Source organism: Podarcis muralis, chromosome 6 (assembly GCF_964188315.1).
Source record: "Podarcis muralis chromosome 6, rPodMur119.hap1.1, whole genome shotgun sequence".
Lineage (NCBI taxonomy): Eukaryota > Metazoa > Chordata > Lepidosauria > Squamata > Lacertidae > Podarcis > Podarcis muralis.
Window position 1 is genome coordinate 68,642,460 of NC_135660.1, and position 16,375 is coordinate 68,658,834.

General features: G+C 46.3%; 1 pseudogene; it reads left to right on the forward strand.

Annotated features, from left to right (window-relative positions):
• The first annotated feature begins 9,166 nt into the window (after positions 1-9,166).
• LOC144328039 (testican-2 pseudogene) lies at positions 9,167-9,747 on the forward strand (annotated as a pseudogene).
• Positions 9,748-16,375: the final 6,628 nt, after the last annotated feature.

The following is a 16,375-nucleotide window of genomic DNA, read 5'->3' on the forward strand; positions in this document are numbered from 1 at the left end:
CCCTATTCACTCCTTAGCTGGCTGATGTCATCACTTTCGTTCTTCAGCTATCAAGAGTCTCTTCTGAGGCTCTTAAGGCTTGACTTTGCCAGTCACCTCGAAGAGCACAGATAGTTCATTGGAGGTCTGATCCTGAGTGCTCTTTTCCTCCACACAGCAATTTTCAGCACCTTTTGAGAGGTACTCTGCTTGCCCAAATACAGGCCCCTTTGGTTCTTCCTTTACCCAGAGCAAAGGCAGAGGGAGGTGGGTTTTTGTTGTTGTTCCACTTGTTCACAAAAGCCAGGCATCTCTTCTGCAGCAGAAAGAAAAGATGTACATCTGAAAGCTTCTTGACATATTTTTATTTTTAACAACAGTAACCAAGAAGCTGTTTATGCACTTAGCAATGCACTTCATGCTGCATATTAGAGCCCGAAAAGGAGACAAGGACTATTTTTATTCTTCTTTGTCTGCAGTTCCCTCATAGAAGCTTTTCCAATAAATTTTCTTTCCTGACCAGTTTTGTCCTTTATCGTCTAGCATTGATTTTCCCCCTAGCTGCTTGTTGGTTATTGAGGTTGACATTAATATGGCTGGGTTTGATTATGCAGGGCCAGATTCTGCCATTCTCATTGTTCATGAGAGTAGTTCTTTCTGGGTACTACCACCAATACCAAATGGGCCAACCTGGAGCTTGACAAATCTTTTTCAGTGCTACAGATTAAGTAGTATAGCACTGAATTTCGGTGCAAACCCACTATAATATAGTTAATTACTTAGTAGGTCAAGGCCTAAACTCGGAGAACACAATTTATTTTAAATGAGATTGGAAAGGGTTTCTTTTAATTGTATGTACTTTCTTTTTCTTTTTTGAATATATATATATTTAATAAGTTTGTTCCTTTATAATGTATGAAGTATAATTAATTCAGCAACGCTGGATTAAGTTGGTACATAAAATTCACAGCAGAGAGAAGCAGATCTGGAATTAATTTCTATGAAGCTGAGTAGTAGTCCAATACCTCATATGGACATGTTTAAGGGCAAGCTGATTAATAAATATATTTTTGTTTTATAGCAAGTTATTTTAGATACATCTGTTTTGAAAGCTGTCCTCAGCAGAACCTTGGCAGTTAGCTAATACAATACACACAGCTTATAAATGCTTAGCACTGGGGATACCTCAGGTGCCGCATCACAAGTCCTATCAAAATTCTTACATTGCAGGTAGGTGTTCTAATACAAACGTTTGGACTCAGCACATCACAAAGATAATGACTACGTACCAGCATCGCTGGATACCTCTTTCTGAAGACAACTGGGAAGTCTGTCCAAATAGCCATCTAACTCTAACCCACTTCAAATAAATGGACATTCAATCTATTCCAGCCTTCCAGCTGTGTTAGCTGGGTATAATTGGTGCAGTACTGTGGCAGTCCAACACATCTGGGGCACCAAGTTGAGCAAGCCTGGCGTATGCTGTTGGTGAAGGCAAATTGTGATCACAAGAGCTGGTGGCATAGCATTGTCAGAAGTTCAGTGACTACAGAAACTTGTGTTTCTTGATGCTGGCTTAAGTCTTAAGATTTGGGAAAGGTCCCCCCCCAAAAAAATCTGCTGGTTAGTACAGTATGCAAACCTACACATTGTTGTTTAGTCGTTTAGTCCGACTCTTCGTGACCCCATGGACCAGAGCATGCCAGGCACTCCTGTCTTCTACTGCCTCCCGCAGTTTGGTCAAACTCATGCTGGTAGCTTCTATAACACTGTCCAGCCATCTTGTCCTCTGTCTTCCCCTTCTCCTTGTGCCCCCAATCTTTCCCAACATCAGGGTCTTTTCCAGGGAGTCTTTTCTTCTCATGAGGTGGCCAAAGTATTGGAGCCTCAGCTTCAGGATCTGTCCTTCCAGTAAGCACTCAGGGCTGATTTCCTTAAGAATGGATGCGTTTGATCTTCTTGCAGTCCATGGGACTCTCAAGAGTCTCCTCCAGCACCATAATTCAAAAGCATCAATTCTTCGGTGATCAGCCTTCTTTATGGTTCAGCTCTCACTTCCATATATCACTACTGGGAAAACCATAGCTTTAACTATACAGACCTTTGTCGGCAAGGTGATGTCTCTGCTTTTTAAGATGCATATTATTGCAGTGAGAGAGAAGTGGCTGACATTTTGCAACGAACACAAATCCTTGCATTTCTACTGGATTGACTATGCTTTTGTTAAATGTTTGGAGGACATTCACATATTTCAAAGCAAGGAGTGAATATACCCCTGGAAACTTTGGCCAATTGTGGTAGCTGGGAAATCGTCGGTCATATGTTTACAGACGTAAGCATCCTTTAAAAATTGTGAGGTGCAAAAATGAGGATCTGTCTTGACTGTTGTAACATGTAACAGCACTGAAAGAAACACAAGCACAAAGTCCAGTCTTATTTGAGCTTAATGGAGCTGGTGCACAATGAACACTTTAAGGGCCTTTAAAAATTAAAATTATCTAAAAAAGGTGAGGTTCTGGACATTAGCACACCTCAAATAGGTGCTGACAAGGGGTGCAAGGCATCCCAAAGGGAGGGGGTGGAGAGAGAAGAGAACCCTGTGTCAAAGATGTCTAAGCAAGGTGACCTCACAAGGTATACCACCAAAGGCCCTGAATAACAGGATCAAGACAGACAGTGACATGGAATATGCACCTCCATTTGCCTCTGTTTCCTCTGTCATCTCTCCTGTCTCCAGTTGGGCAGGGGCATGTCCTCTTATGCAAAGTGCAGTATACATTGAAGATGCTACGTTAATATATATTTTAGTCGGAGCACGCCGTACAGATGTATCAGGGTACAGGAGTATACGAGCCTTAATTACGAAACCTTTCTGGCAGCCACAGGGTTTTGTGAGACACTGCACAAAAATCTACAAGGAGCAAGCAAATCACAACATTGCTCTGCAACCACTGGATCTGCTGCCCAAGGCAGTTTCAAAATCACTGCATTGTGTTCTAAGCAGTCCTTATTTCTGAGTCATTGTGTTGAGCGCTGTAGCATTAGCTGACTGTAGCAATTGATTTGTGCCCTGCACAAAAGACAAGCCCAGCTGACAGGGTCAACACTTTAGAAACATTAAGAACTGGGCTCATCAGGTTGTAGTTGCACAGCCACTTGACATCTGACAAGTGTGTTAGATGCAGGCAATCTAAGCACACCTCTGTCTCTCTGCTTGCAACTGGCTCCAGCTGAAATTTCTGAGCACAGCATTTTGACTTGGGAATTTTCTCCCCCCCCTGACAGACAGCTTGGCACTGCGCTTTGACAAAGCACCATCTTTTGCAGAGCAATACAGCTGAATTGATTCTGCTGCTCATGTTGCCCTGCTTTATCCATCCCTTGTGATTCTAGCTGGAAATTACAGGGTTATTCTTACCGTAAAGCCTTTCATCTTGATAGCCACTTTGAAATTGCATCCCTGACTTGAAAATGATACTGTGTGTGTCCAAGATTGCATATTTTTTGCATCTCAGGCCCCAAACATTCAGGACCAGCTTGTGAATAATGCCTGCTGCGTACTTTTTCTATCTCTTTCTCCCTATCTGGAATAGAAGGAAGCTTTGACAACAATGGTGTCTGGGCTGGAGATAAATACTGCTTGAATTTTCTGCTTTTATTTTATCTTTGCTTTTGCTAAATCTCAAAACACACACAAAAGCTCTGTGCATGAACTGTGTCTAGATGCCTCTTCCTATGATTTGTTACTGGAGACAGGGTTGGGAGGGGGGTAGAAACCCTTGCTGCATAGACCTGAATCCTGTTGCCATCTGAGTTCCTGTCTGTAATACACGTTGCTTAAAAGAAGGTTACATGATGTGCCATCTGCATGCAGGCAATAAATAAGATAGATGGAGCAGTTTAGGATGGGCTGCGTTTGATCAGATTATGTGTGGCTTTTAGTAGATCAAGCCTCTGTATGCCTCACAGAACAAATATGACTGGCAAGTGGAAAAAACATGTGACCAGCGATGGCTGAGTTTCCTAATACAAAGGCAGCTCTCAGGAGTTTAGGAGCGCCTTTTTGCATTCATCAACAAAATGCTTTCTGACTGTAATTGTGGCACAAATACCTAGGATTGCAAGAAACCAGGATTTATTTATTACGTTTATGTTCTGCCTTTCCTCACAGGAGCTGAAGGCTAAATACACACACCTCCCATGCCATTCTACCTTTACAACAACCCTGTGAGGTAGGCTAGGTTGAGCGAGAGTGATTGGCCCAAGGTCACCCAGTGAGCTTCTTGGCTAAATGGCGATTTGAACTTAGTTCTCCAGTCTAACACTCATGGTCACTATACGGTGCTGAATCTTTTGTATGTTTAAAGGCACCCTGGCCCTTTATACGTGTAGCCTGATCTTATGTATGATTCCTTATTTTTGGTGAGTTACCGGTATATGGGTCTTCCTTCCAAGTTAGTCTGCATAGGGTTTTAGCTCTATTTCCCCCAGAAAGCACCCTCCTCTCTGTCTGTCTGTCTGTCTGTCTGTCTCTCTCTCTCTCTCTCTCTCTCTCTCACACACACACACCCAGAGACATTTTTTGCCTCCTCCCCTGCATAATTAAAGTTTTGTATGCAAACAACTGCAAGCTATGGCTATAATGAACGGATGGTGTAAATAGTTCAGATCACATCACTGCATTTGTTGACTTTGACAGAAAACCGTTCTTTTCTAGTTCATAATCCTGCATATTTGCAAAACCACGTCAGAGAGTGGTGCCCGGTTTATACCGTAGATTATGACTTTGGAGCCAACAAGCTTTGGCTCCATTTAAGACCCTCAGCAGTCCACTCTCTGTGTAAATAGCAGCATCTTAAACCAAGTTAAGTTGCACGACTAGCAATGTGTCACATGATACTTAATCGTGCCTCTCTTGCCAGCGGAACAGATGGCTGATGCATTTCTGTAATGAACGTAGTGCCGCAAAGGCATTGTCTGCAAACTTATAGCCACATGTGGCTTATTCATAAATCAGGCAACCAAGGTTGAATCCGCTAAGGTACTAATTCTGCACTTCATTTACTAATTGCATGGGTCTAGTACTCAGGGAGGTGCTAAACCTCTGTCTGGGCTGCACTACTCCAGGCAGGGACTCTTAGGATGGAGTGCTTTCCATTCAAATCTCTTTCTAGATTTTTATTTTTTTAAAATAGGGATGGAGACTGTGGGGTGGGGAATAAGACTGGTCCACTTAAAAGCTACTTTACATTTGGCATATGATACTGAAAAGGCTAGTCAGCTGGGTTCAAGAAATAAGGATCTCTTACTCATGTGTGATAGATTAGCTATGATGTAGATATCTTTGGGGAATGAGCATTTAGCACTATCTCTGACTTAGCAGAATTGGTGCAACCAGAACCATCATTTTCTCTGTTATCTTGAAGGCTCCCCTCTAACCTGCAATGACAGTTTCTTCTTAAATATGTTATACTAGTGACTGGCAGGAAGGAAATAGCTGAGACCTCCAGGTATAGGGTGGTATATAAATTTAATAATAATAATAATAATAATAATAATAATAATAATAATAATAATAATAGAAGACATTTGGAAACTTTGTCCTGCTATATATTTACAGTATTGGGCTGGGATTTTTTATTTTTTTAATTATCTGAGTAACAGGGACAACATGGACACAACAACATCCCATGCTATTTGTCATGTTGCCTGGGCCTCATAGGAATACTCCCCCCACCCCCACCCCGGCTAGGAGACAGTCAAACAAGAACTTTTTAATGGTCTCTGATTATTTCCATATATCAATAACGGGATTTCTAAATTTCAGCTTCCCCCATCACATTTTGGAATGACGCTTCATCTGATCCATGGAAATAATCTTATTATGTCCTGGCTTCTTCTTCTTTGGTTAACTCACGTGATGTTAAAAACTCACCCTCTAGTTTTTGTTTAATGTCTGTTCAATATACCCATCTGTACTCTTCATATGCAATGTTCACTGATGATACATAGATAGATAGATAGATAGATAGGGTGGCCCACTGTGGCTTATAGTTTCCAGCAGTTTGTTATCAGGAGGTCAAGACAGTGAAAAGCATGTGCGTCAACTCTTGAAACGGGTTTCAACATCCCTGCATAGTCCAATGATTAAATGCCCTACTGGTATTCCTTGACGCTTTCTATCAAAAATGATTGGCCAGGAAAAGGTACGGGAGAGCTCATTTGTATCCTGTTCTTGGAGGATTTTCTGAGAAGAGAAACCATAGCTCTTTGTCTGCTTTCCCAATTTAGAGTGGATGAATCCTTGACTATGGGCTTGGAGGTTCTTGAGGGGGGTGGGTTTGGGTTGAAGAGCTGGAAAGATACTGTCTTAAGCATGCACAACATTAGAAGATCGAAGTGTTGGCTCCCCCCGCCCTTTACTCCTATGCATGTTCAATGGTGTTTATGTCCAGATAGGTGTGCACAGGGTTGCAGCATGAGTCTGGCAAGACTGTAAAACGCCCCCACAGGAAGAACCAGGACTGACTGGCTTTGTTGCTGCAAAAGTAAGGAAGTCTCAGTGTAGACTTGCAACATCAAATTCTGCTACGTGGTTGAACCCCGTAGGTGATATGCTAGACAGTGCACTTAATTGCCCAGTATAGTAGCAGCAGAGAACAGGGAGGGTGGACATCTGGTGAGGTAGAGGTTAGTTTTTATCGCTGTTGTTTCAATTGACAGGTTCTACAACTACAGTATTCAGGTCAGCAAGAGTAGCTGCATTTAATAATCTGAGTACAGTATGCATTTTGGGAGTGAGGGGAGTCAGTGTTGTGGACATGATCCTGCCACAGTTAAGCACTTTCAGTTCCCACTTATTATTTCAGAAGGAAAGTCCAGGGCATGCATAACTCTCTCCTGTGGAGAACAATGGCCTCACAATTATTAATACTGGCATGGTCGCGCCCTACCAAATGGGTGCCCCCTTCCCCACTTTTAAAATGTGTCCAGATATTCTGATAAGGTGCTTGTGTTTGGTACAGGCCTGGTCCTTTGTATGATCTTGCTGTTGCCGCACTGGTGCTTGGGTGAGAATAGGTTAGGATCCCTCGAGACACCAGATTATACGGAATCCAGCAGTTTTCAGTTGGGGAGCAGGGGTTTGAGTAGAAGCAGTTGGGCTTGAAATGTTTAGTTATCACATTTGGCAAAGTCGTTACAAACAGCTGTAATCCCCCAGAGAGTTCCTGCGGTATCATATAGCTAGGAAGTGTGGGGAAACATGGGTGTGGGAGAAACAGTATCTGATGTGACCTGAGGGGTTAAAAGCCTTTCCTGTAAAGCCACTCTAGCTGCAGGGGGCCTTTTTTGGGGAGTAAAATTAAGATTTAAAGTGTGAATGCAACAAACAGCTATATCGAGTGATGCCATCTAGGCAGCACCCCAAACACAGAGGGGGTGGCTTAGTACATATTGCAGGAAGTGGAAATAATACACATTACTAACGGTCCCATATGACCATGAAGTCCAGAAGCTAATATTACCTAAGGGCATCACTGTGTGTATCCTTTGGGTACACTTGAGCTCGCTACAGCTCCCTGTTGAGTGCCAAGCCTACGGCAGGCCCATACATCTTGTGTGACACAACCCCTTAAGGGATGGAGAGACTCCTCTATGAAGAAAGGCTGCAGCACTGGGAACTTTTTAGGCAAGTAAGAGGCGACACGGCACAAGTTTATAAAACTAAGCATGACATGAGGAAAGTGGATACCGGGGCGGGGGGGGAAGCACCCTCCCTCTCTCAATGCTAGCACTGGTGGTGGGCATTCAGTGAAGCTGAATGATGGAGGATGCAGGGCAGATAAAGGAAAGTGCTTCCTAATGCAGCGCATAGTTCATCTATGGAACTCAGTTCCGCAGGAAGTAGTGGTAACCAACAACCTAGATGGCTTTCAAAGAAGATTGGACAAATTCACAGAGGAGAGAGCAATTGATGGCTGCTAGCTGTGATGGGAGCATCTTAAAAAGCAGAGACATCACCTTGCCAACAAAGGTCCGTATAGTTAAAGCCATGGTTTTCCCAGTAGTGATGTATGGAAGTGAGAGCTGGACCATCAAGAAGGCTGATCGCCGAAGAATTGATGCTTTTGAATTATGGTGCTGGAGGAGACTCTTGAGAGTCCCATGGACTGCAAGAAGATCAAACGCATCCATTCTTAAGGAAATCAGCCCTGAGTGCTCACTGGAAGGACAAATCGTGAAGCTGAGGCTCCAATACTTTGGCCACCTCATGAGAAGAAAAGACTCCCTGGAAAAGACCTGATGTTGGGAAAGATGGAGGGCACAAGGAGAAGGGGACAACAGAGGACAAGATGGTTGGACAGCTACCAGCGTGAGTTTGACCAAACTGCGGGATGCAGTGGAAAACAGGAGGGCCTGGCATGCTCTGGTCCATGGGGTCACGAAGAGTCGGACACGACTAAACGACTAAACAACAGCAACAAGCTGTGATGCGCAGCTCTGTCTCCACAGCTGGAAACAGTATGATGTTTTGGAATACCAGTTGCTGGAAGCCACAGGAGGGAAGTGTTCTTGTGCTTGGGTTCTGGCGGGCCACTGTGAGAATAGGATGGTGGCCTAGAGGGGCCATTGGCCTGATCCAGCAGCATCTTCTGATGTTCTTACCTGCCCTACAGCTTTAAAAGAAACTGCTGTCTGCCCAACCTGCTCAGAGTTCTGTATAACCCTGAATGCTTGGATGCCTTCGATCACAATAAGCTCCTCTTTCGTGTATATTTCTTATCTTCTGGGACATGGGCGTAACTTTGGGGGGGGGGGAGGGCAGTGCACTTGGTGTCAAAAGAAAGCAATTTAAAACAACGGTTGTGGAGACATTTCATTCCCCATGACAGAGCCAGACAGAGGATGATGACGGGTGCCCACCCGATTTATGCCCACATAAATCCTGGCTACGCCCAAATTGTCCACAGCTACTGAACTAAAAAGCTGTAGGGTTCCTGCTCGTAAAAATAATTTGGGACCCCCCTCCCAAGGTCTTTCTTGGACTATGCACTGTCATTATGAGTCAATAGCCACACTGAGTTGCCCTTTGCAAATTAGGCAGAAGTCGAAGAGACCGGTGCATTCCGAGTCCTTACTCCCCCCCGCCCCGTCCCTCTCCCGGTCCCCTCCAACCCCCTTCCGTTGGGGGTGGGCTTCTTTTAACAGGTATGATGATGTCAAATGTGATGCTGATGCTCCAGTGACTTAAGCCTGCCTCTTTTGGCGCAGACTCCGTAATCCTCCCGGTGGCTCCCAGGCAGCGCCGGGCTTCGCAGAAGTAGTGCATCTCCTAATCAGGTCACATTTCAGCGGGGATCCAGCCGCCCTTCTCTCCCTCCGAGCCGGGAGAGAGATCAGAGGAGGAGGAGGAAGAGGAAGAGGAAGAAGAAGAAGTCTCAATAATCGCTTTGCGGCCAGCGAGGGAGCCACCGCCTCGCAGGCAAGATGAGAGCCCCAGGCTGTTGTCTGGTGCCGCTGCTGCCGCTGCTGCTGGCCCTCGCCTTGGCGGAAGGGGACGGCAAGGCGGCCAAAGAAGGCGACAATCCCGGCAATTTCATGGAGGACGAGCAATGGCTGTCTTCCATCTCCCAGTACAGCGGCAAGATCAAGCACTGGAACCGCTTCCGAGACGTGAGTCCGGATGGAGTAGCCCATGCATGATTTTTCGTTTTATTTTTTTACCTCGTAGCATGCAAATTCCTCCGCCCCGCTAGCATCCAGGGCAACCCGGGAGTGGGGAAGGGAGGGAACGGTGGATAGAGGCTGTTGCAACGCGTTGCACCCGCGGGGGTGCCTGGGCAACGGAGCGATTGGCAGCCTGCAACAATTGCTGCTGCTGCTGCTGCTGCTGTCGAGGATGTAGGTGCAGGCGTGGCGTGGAGGAGGCGGTGGCGGGTTGAGGAGGCTCCTCTTGCAGCGCCAACCCGCGTGCAGGTGGCGCGCCGGGAACCGCCAAGAGCAATCGCCGGTTGCAGCAGCAGCAATGCGCGGAGCAACCGTTGCAAAGGCTCGGGGGAGGGGGGCTCCCAGTGGCTGGTGCACTTGGAGCGGGAAAGCTGGGTGGGTAGGTGGGAACCTGCACCCGATTCTTTGCACGGCGGCTGTCGAGCAAAAAGCGGGGCTGGGAGAGCTGAGGTTGCACTATAGGTCCCGATTCTTTATTTTAAAACGAGAGCAAGTGGGATTTGGATACCCGGCTATAGCTTCTGCAGCCTCGCGGTTTAATTCCTGTTACGCGCACAAACGCACACCGTCGAGTTTGCAAAGATCTCCCCTGGCCGCCGCGCAAGCTTGGCTTGGCTTGGCTGCGCAGAGCCCCGTCGGAACTCCCGTTTCCTTCCGACGCGGCCGGGCGGAGACCCGCCCTTGCGAACTCCGACGAGCCCTTTGGCGGCGGAGCCGTTTGCTGCAAGGCAAGCCACGCAGCGCCTTGGGGGGGGGGGGCTGTGCGTGTGTTTCTTCCAGGCTGGCATCTCACCTTCTCGCTTCCTGCTCAGTTTGCCACCTTGTGCAAAAATTCTTCGCTATATATTTAAGGTCCTGGAACAGTAAACGCCGGGTGGAGTTGGGACGGGGCGGGTGGATCCGTTTCCACGTTAGTGTGCTTTGGTTGGTCTTTCTGGTTACTGCAGTGTTGGAGCGGGCACACTTCACTCCGCTCTCCCCCCCCCCCTTTTTTTTTTTACGGCTGACGCCGGCGAAATCGGACATCAACGAAAGGACAGAGAAAATTGAGGGGGGGGGGGGAGATAGTAGATGCAAGGGGAAACGGAGCCACATTATACAGGTGTGCAAACTAAGCAGAAGAGGGAAATCTGCCTGGCTGTGCAATCCTGACTAGTCTACTCGGAAGCAAGAAGCCTTGAGCTCAATAGGACTTACTCCTAGGTCATTTGGGTGTGTAGGATTGCAACCCCAGCCTCTCTTGTTCTATGACAACTACCCACACCTACAAGATTTCTGAGAAATAAATGTGCCTAGTGACTGTTTAGGATGGTCACTAGGGAACAGAGAAGCTTCATCTTACACCCAGATAACAGATGCAGGTCCTTCTTTTTCCAGAGTAATTGGGGGGGGGAAGGTTCTGGGGGGTGCTGCTGCTGCTGAGGTAGCTCATCTGGCATCAGCTATCAGCAAGAGAGTACTGTACAAGGAATGAGTTGGCTTACCTTTCAAGGCCAAAACTGAGAGTGATTCATTTTCTACAGATTCTTGGGACCCAACCCAATAGAGGTCAAGGCTCATGTGCTTTTTAAAGAAAATAGGCACGCAGAAAGAGAGAATTTTGGCAGGCGCAGCTTTTCCTATCTCCAAGCAGCACCGTAGCTGTGAGCCACACCTGCCGATACTGCTGCATCCTGCATGGAAATAAGGGGGAGATTTTGGAGCTTGGACTTCCATTGGCAAAGGAAAGTGCATTTCTGCCCATGTCTAGAGCTTCCGTCTTCTTACTAGCTCACTTACTTCCATGGCAGGTTGTTGTGAACCCAGACTGAGTTCGGATCAAGCTGCCTTGCATTGGAGATAATTAAATTAAATTCCCCTGGGTGCATCTGGATAAATGAACTCAGGCTCATGAATGCTGAGTTTGGTGAGGTTTGCTCCCAACTAAGCCTATGTAGGATTTGGACTGATGGCTGCTTTTGCTGAGCAGACTCATGCAGCAAGCTCTCTGGAGTATGTGGCTGTAGATTTCCTTTTGAAAGCCCCCTCGTCTGTTCCCTGCTGTTGGGACAATGGGTGGATAAAGCTCTAGTTTGCTCATCATGCAACCAGATGGGCAATTCTCCCCCCTCCCCGCCTCTGCTCTTTTAAGATTTATTCTGTGAGGTCCACACTAAATAAAAGTCAGAAGAGAGGCGATCCCAAGGGAGACCAATATTTGTGGGGTGGGAGGAAAGGGGGTTCATTCGTGTAGTTCTCCTTTTTAAAATTAATTGACCAGAAGATAACACCACAGCCACCCCTCCCTGTTTGAACAGATCTGCTTTTCGGTCCTCCCTGTGCCTCCTCATCAGTAAAACGGTGCCAGTTTTCATGGGGACTAGGCAACCATACGAACGAAACAAAGGATAAATGAAATAGGCTGATGTCTAGGCTTGCCATTGTTGTTAACTGCTGTGCCTTTTAAGGCCAGCCCCCACCTGCAGAATTTTACCAGGTGACACTTTACCTGCCATTTGCTTGCTTGCCAGGTAAAGCATCTTCTGCTTGCTTTGTGGGTGCCCAGGCAGGTGAGAAAGAGGAAGAAGCAGGTCCAGTCAAAAAAAGAAAGAATGCTCTGTCTCACTGCTGGCTCCCCTATTGATGCAGCGTAAAGTGTAAATCCTGCATTTAGAAAGGGGGGGGGGCATTTCCGTGGGCAAGAGCACTTAATTCAGACGAGTTTGCCCTCAAAACATCTGTTAAAAACCTTAGTTTTATTCGCCATCGGGTGGTCAAATGATGGGTTCTCCCTCCCTCAAGAGCCACACATACGACCTCTGGTAGCAGAGGTTGCGAGCACTTGTGGATTACAAGGGGGTGGGAAAAGAGATCTTGGCACCCTGCTTGTGGTCTTGGTTGAACATGGTGGAAACAAGAACTAACTAACTTAACACCACACTGGGGTATGCAGGCCTTTCGCCTGGTTCGCTGGGGTTTTTAGGTACTCACACATGCACAATTCATGTTTGTGGGTGGGGGTCTCTGAGGGGAACCTGCAAAACGATTTCTTACACTTCCACAAACCTCTACTCCCCCTCTCCTCCCACAGACATTCTGATTCCCCCCACTTCTTTCTCAGCAGCCCCCATTATGGCTAAAATTATTTCGGCACTTGCTAGCTGAGTTTGGCATCGGAGGGATGCTAGTGATTTTAGGGAGTGCTAGTTAATTCCGGGTTAATGGCTCCCAGGGAAAAGTCTTGCGAGCTTGCCAGCGTGGGCACATGTTTTTCCGACATAGCCCCTCCGACATCTGGTTTGGTCTATTTCAAAAACCCACCGAGGAGGCTGGGAAGATGTCTGGTCAGCTGATGGGAAGGGAGGTTTGGAAGCAGCTACGGTTTCATCTAATGGCTGTTCCATCAGAAGGAAAAGCAATTTGATTAAGCAATAAAACTCAGAAAGCCTGGCTTTTGCCCTCTTGACATCGTCTGAAGAGCCACTTAGTTCTTCCCACTACCCCTCTGGAAGATTTACTAGCAAAGGCATTAAATAAAGGGTAGGATGGACAGGGACACACACACACACACACACACACACACACACACACACACCATCCCCACAAAGACATGCTGCAATCGGAGCAGATTGGCTTTGGCCAGGAACAATGCATTTGCAAAGGATTATGAATGCACCTCCCCTCCGCCCCCTGCCAGATTGTCTTTTGAGTCAGTAATGCACAGCCAGATTTCCATTCTGCGGGTCTGTGCCCATATAAAACATAGAACACTAGAAAGTTGGGGGTCACTCAATGACATTGATTGGCAGCTGATTCCGGACGGGCAAAAGAAAGCGCTGCTTCTTCGTATAAACTGTGCTTAATTGATGGGCTGTGTGCCGACACAGGTTGTGACGATGGAGGCTGGCTCGGATGCTTTTAAAAGAAATGAGACAAATTTATGGAGCAGGGTGGGGTCTATCAAGGGCTATTAGCCACTGCGCGCAGATCAAGTCCCTTGTGTTCAGAGGTCGTATGGCTCTTGAACACTGCTTGCTAGGGTGGGGGCAACAGCATGAAAAATATATTGTCTTCCAGCCTTCCTGGTGGGCTTCTTAAGCATCTGCCTAGCGATTATCGGTAACGAGATGCTGGTCTAGTTGGACCTTTGCTTGGTTTGATCCAACGAGCCTTTTCTTACGTGCTTTTACGTTGCACAGCAAACATACTTTGGCATAGTAAGGAATTGTGCAAGGGCACTTTTGTCCTGGCTATTTTTGTATCCTTTCTTTGAAGGGCAGAGAGAGAGAGAAAACTATATGTGGAGACCTACTGTAATGTAGCAGCTAACAGTGGGATCCTTTACATGTCTACTACTCAGAAGCGAGTGTCATTGAGTTCATTGGAGCTTACTCCCAGGTAAGTGGGTCTAGGTTTGCAGGTGTGATCAAAGCTCGCTGCTGCCAATAACTCAGTAGGTCGATTCAGGCAGGTTTCTGCCAGCCCACTCTCCCTGTTGCATCTGCAGTAGAAGGATAATCATTCTGACCCACCTTACAGGACTGTTGTTTGCAAAGGTTTATGAAAACAATACATGCAAAATGCCTTGAAAACCTGTAATGCTACATATTGTGATTTTATTGCAAAGCACAACAATGTGTAAGGTGCATTAATGAAAATACAGGGAGCTTGTTTGAAGTCTTGGTCGGCTTAACTTTGCAGTATACCAACTTGTTACATATCACTCTTGGTTTGAATATCTTGTCCTTGTCTCCCTTTTGCATACGTAATTTCTTTACTGTTCATTAACTTGGACATGCTCCCCCCCCCGACACCTTCACTTTAATGTGGGCCCACTCTTGAGTCCCGTGTCATTTTAACAAAACCTCCTGATAATCATATTTAAAACTTTTGGAAGCTAGAGAAGGAAAACATGTTGTGCCTCTCCTAAAGAAAAACAAGCATAAGAAAATTAAGCTGATTCAGTTATTACTGAAGCCTGTGGTTTGATGCATATCAGTTTGGGGGTGATTTTCAGTGATGCCAGGGAACGTCAACACATACATACATACATATATATGTACAAACATTCTTGATAACAGGGGATGTTACAGATGCTTTGCAAGTCCATTGGCTCTCAGCTTAGAAAATACTGTAATATTTGGTGCCTTGGCAACCCCACCCGACGTTTCCTCTAAGGAATGCAAAAGGAAATTACTCCCTCTTCCCCATCCTTTTAAAAAAACAAACCTCTCTAATGTGGCTGCATGTAGGATTGCAACAACATTGTATGCTGCGATGCAAAATAAAATCGCTCTTCTCTTTCCACCTGACTCACACAGACACTTTTAATAGAGCACCTGCCTTTCAGCCAGTCCTGTGTGCAGGATTGCAGCCACAGTGCATGCTGGTCTTTTTGAAGCAGCGTCTCGTTCCTCCATCCCTCCGGGTTTCCATTTCTCACGGAGTTGTGAAATAGACACACGCAGCTGCTCCTCCGCATAGGACAGGCTATACTCTTGACTGATGCCATGTGTGGCAGCTCCAGAGGTATGCTAGGTTCCCAGGGATCCTTTTAAAATAGAAACAGGGCGGGAAATGTTTCCATGTTTGCGTGCCAACAAGGTGGGCCGAAGAAATAGTTTGGGGATACTCTGCCTTGTTGTGGAATTTGGCGGGTTTGGCAGGAACGAATGCGAAACGGGAGAACCGCGGGTGAGGTTTTGTTGGCTCGTGGCAGTGAGACGAGTAATGCCTGTGCTACGTTCCACAAGAGAGCTCTCTCTCTCTCTCTCTCTGTGTGTGATGAATTAATTCATTAAAAGCACAGTTCCCAGCAGCCTTTGAAGGACCTGCCCATCGAGGGCTTTGAGTCTTGGAACATGATTTATTGCTCTGCCTGAGCACGATAGGGCGGGTATTAATTAGGCCATATCCAACAATTCAGTTACTCTTTTTCGATGCGGAGGCTCTGCAGCCTTCTCCACTCTCGGAAGGGGTTGCATCTCTGTGTGAGTTCCTCTGCAGCAGAAGAAGCCATCTTCCACCGAGTCAGACCGGTGGTCTGCCTTGCTCAATATTGTCTTCTGGTAGCAGCTCATCTGTGTTTCTGGCATCTACAACTAAGGCTGGGAGAGACACGTGCCAGAAACACAGATGAGCTGCTCCCAGAAGACAATATTGAGCAAGTGGGGCTTTCTAGTTGCAATGCCATGTGCTCTACCTGTCAGGAGACATGCTCAGAACAGTGACTCCAGCAGAGGTGAACAGGTTGCTTTTTACTGTTCTGCACTGTACATGTGTACATCTTTCTGGAGTGAACGGTGCCTCCCGTTTTAATTCAAGGGGGGGGGGAAATGTGCCTCAGCTCTCAGACATTGGGGGAACAATGGCCTAGAATTAATAGGACGGTTCTATCTATCTCTAGATAAAGAAGAAAGCCATAATGGGCCCAACAAGCTTGTCCTCACCCTTTTAATTCCCCAATGGCTGCCCATTAGGGTTGGGCCAATATATATCGTCCAAAACTATTTTAAAGTCCACATCGTGATACCAGTTTCATAATCTTTGACCTGGCAATATATCATGAATCATGATGTGTGTTAGGGCTGGGCGATAGATCGTCCAAAACCAGATTGAAGTCCTCAATGTGATAGTGGTTTCATAATTTTTGATCTGGCAATATATCACAAATGTATGTGTGTGCTAT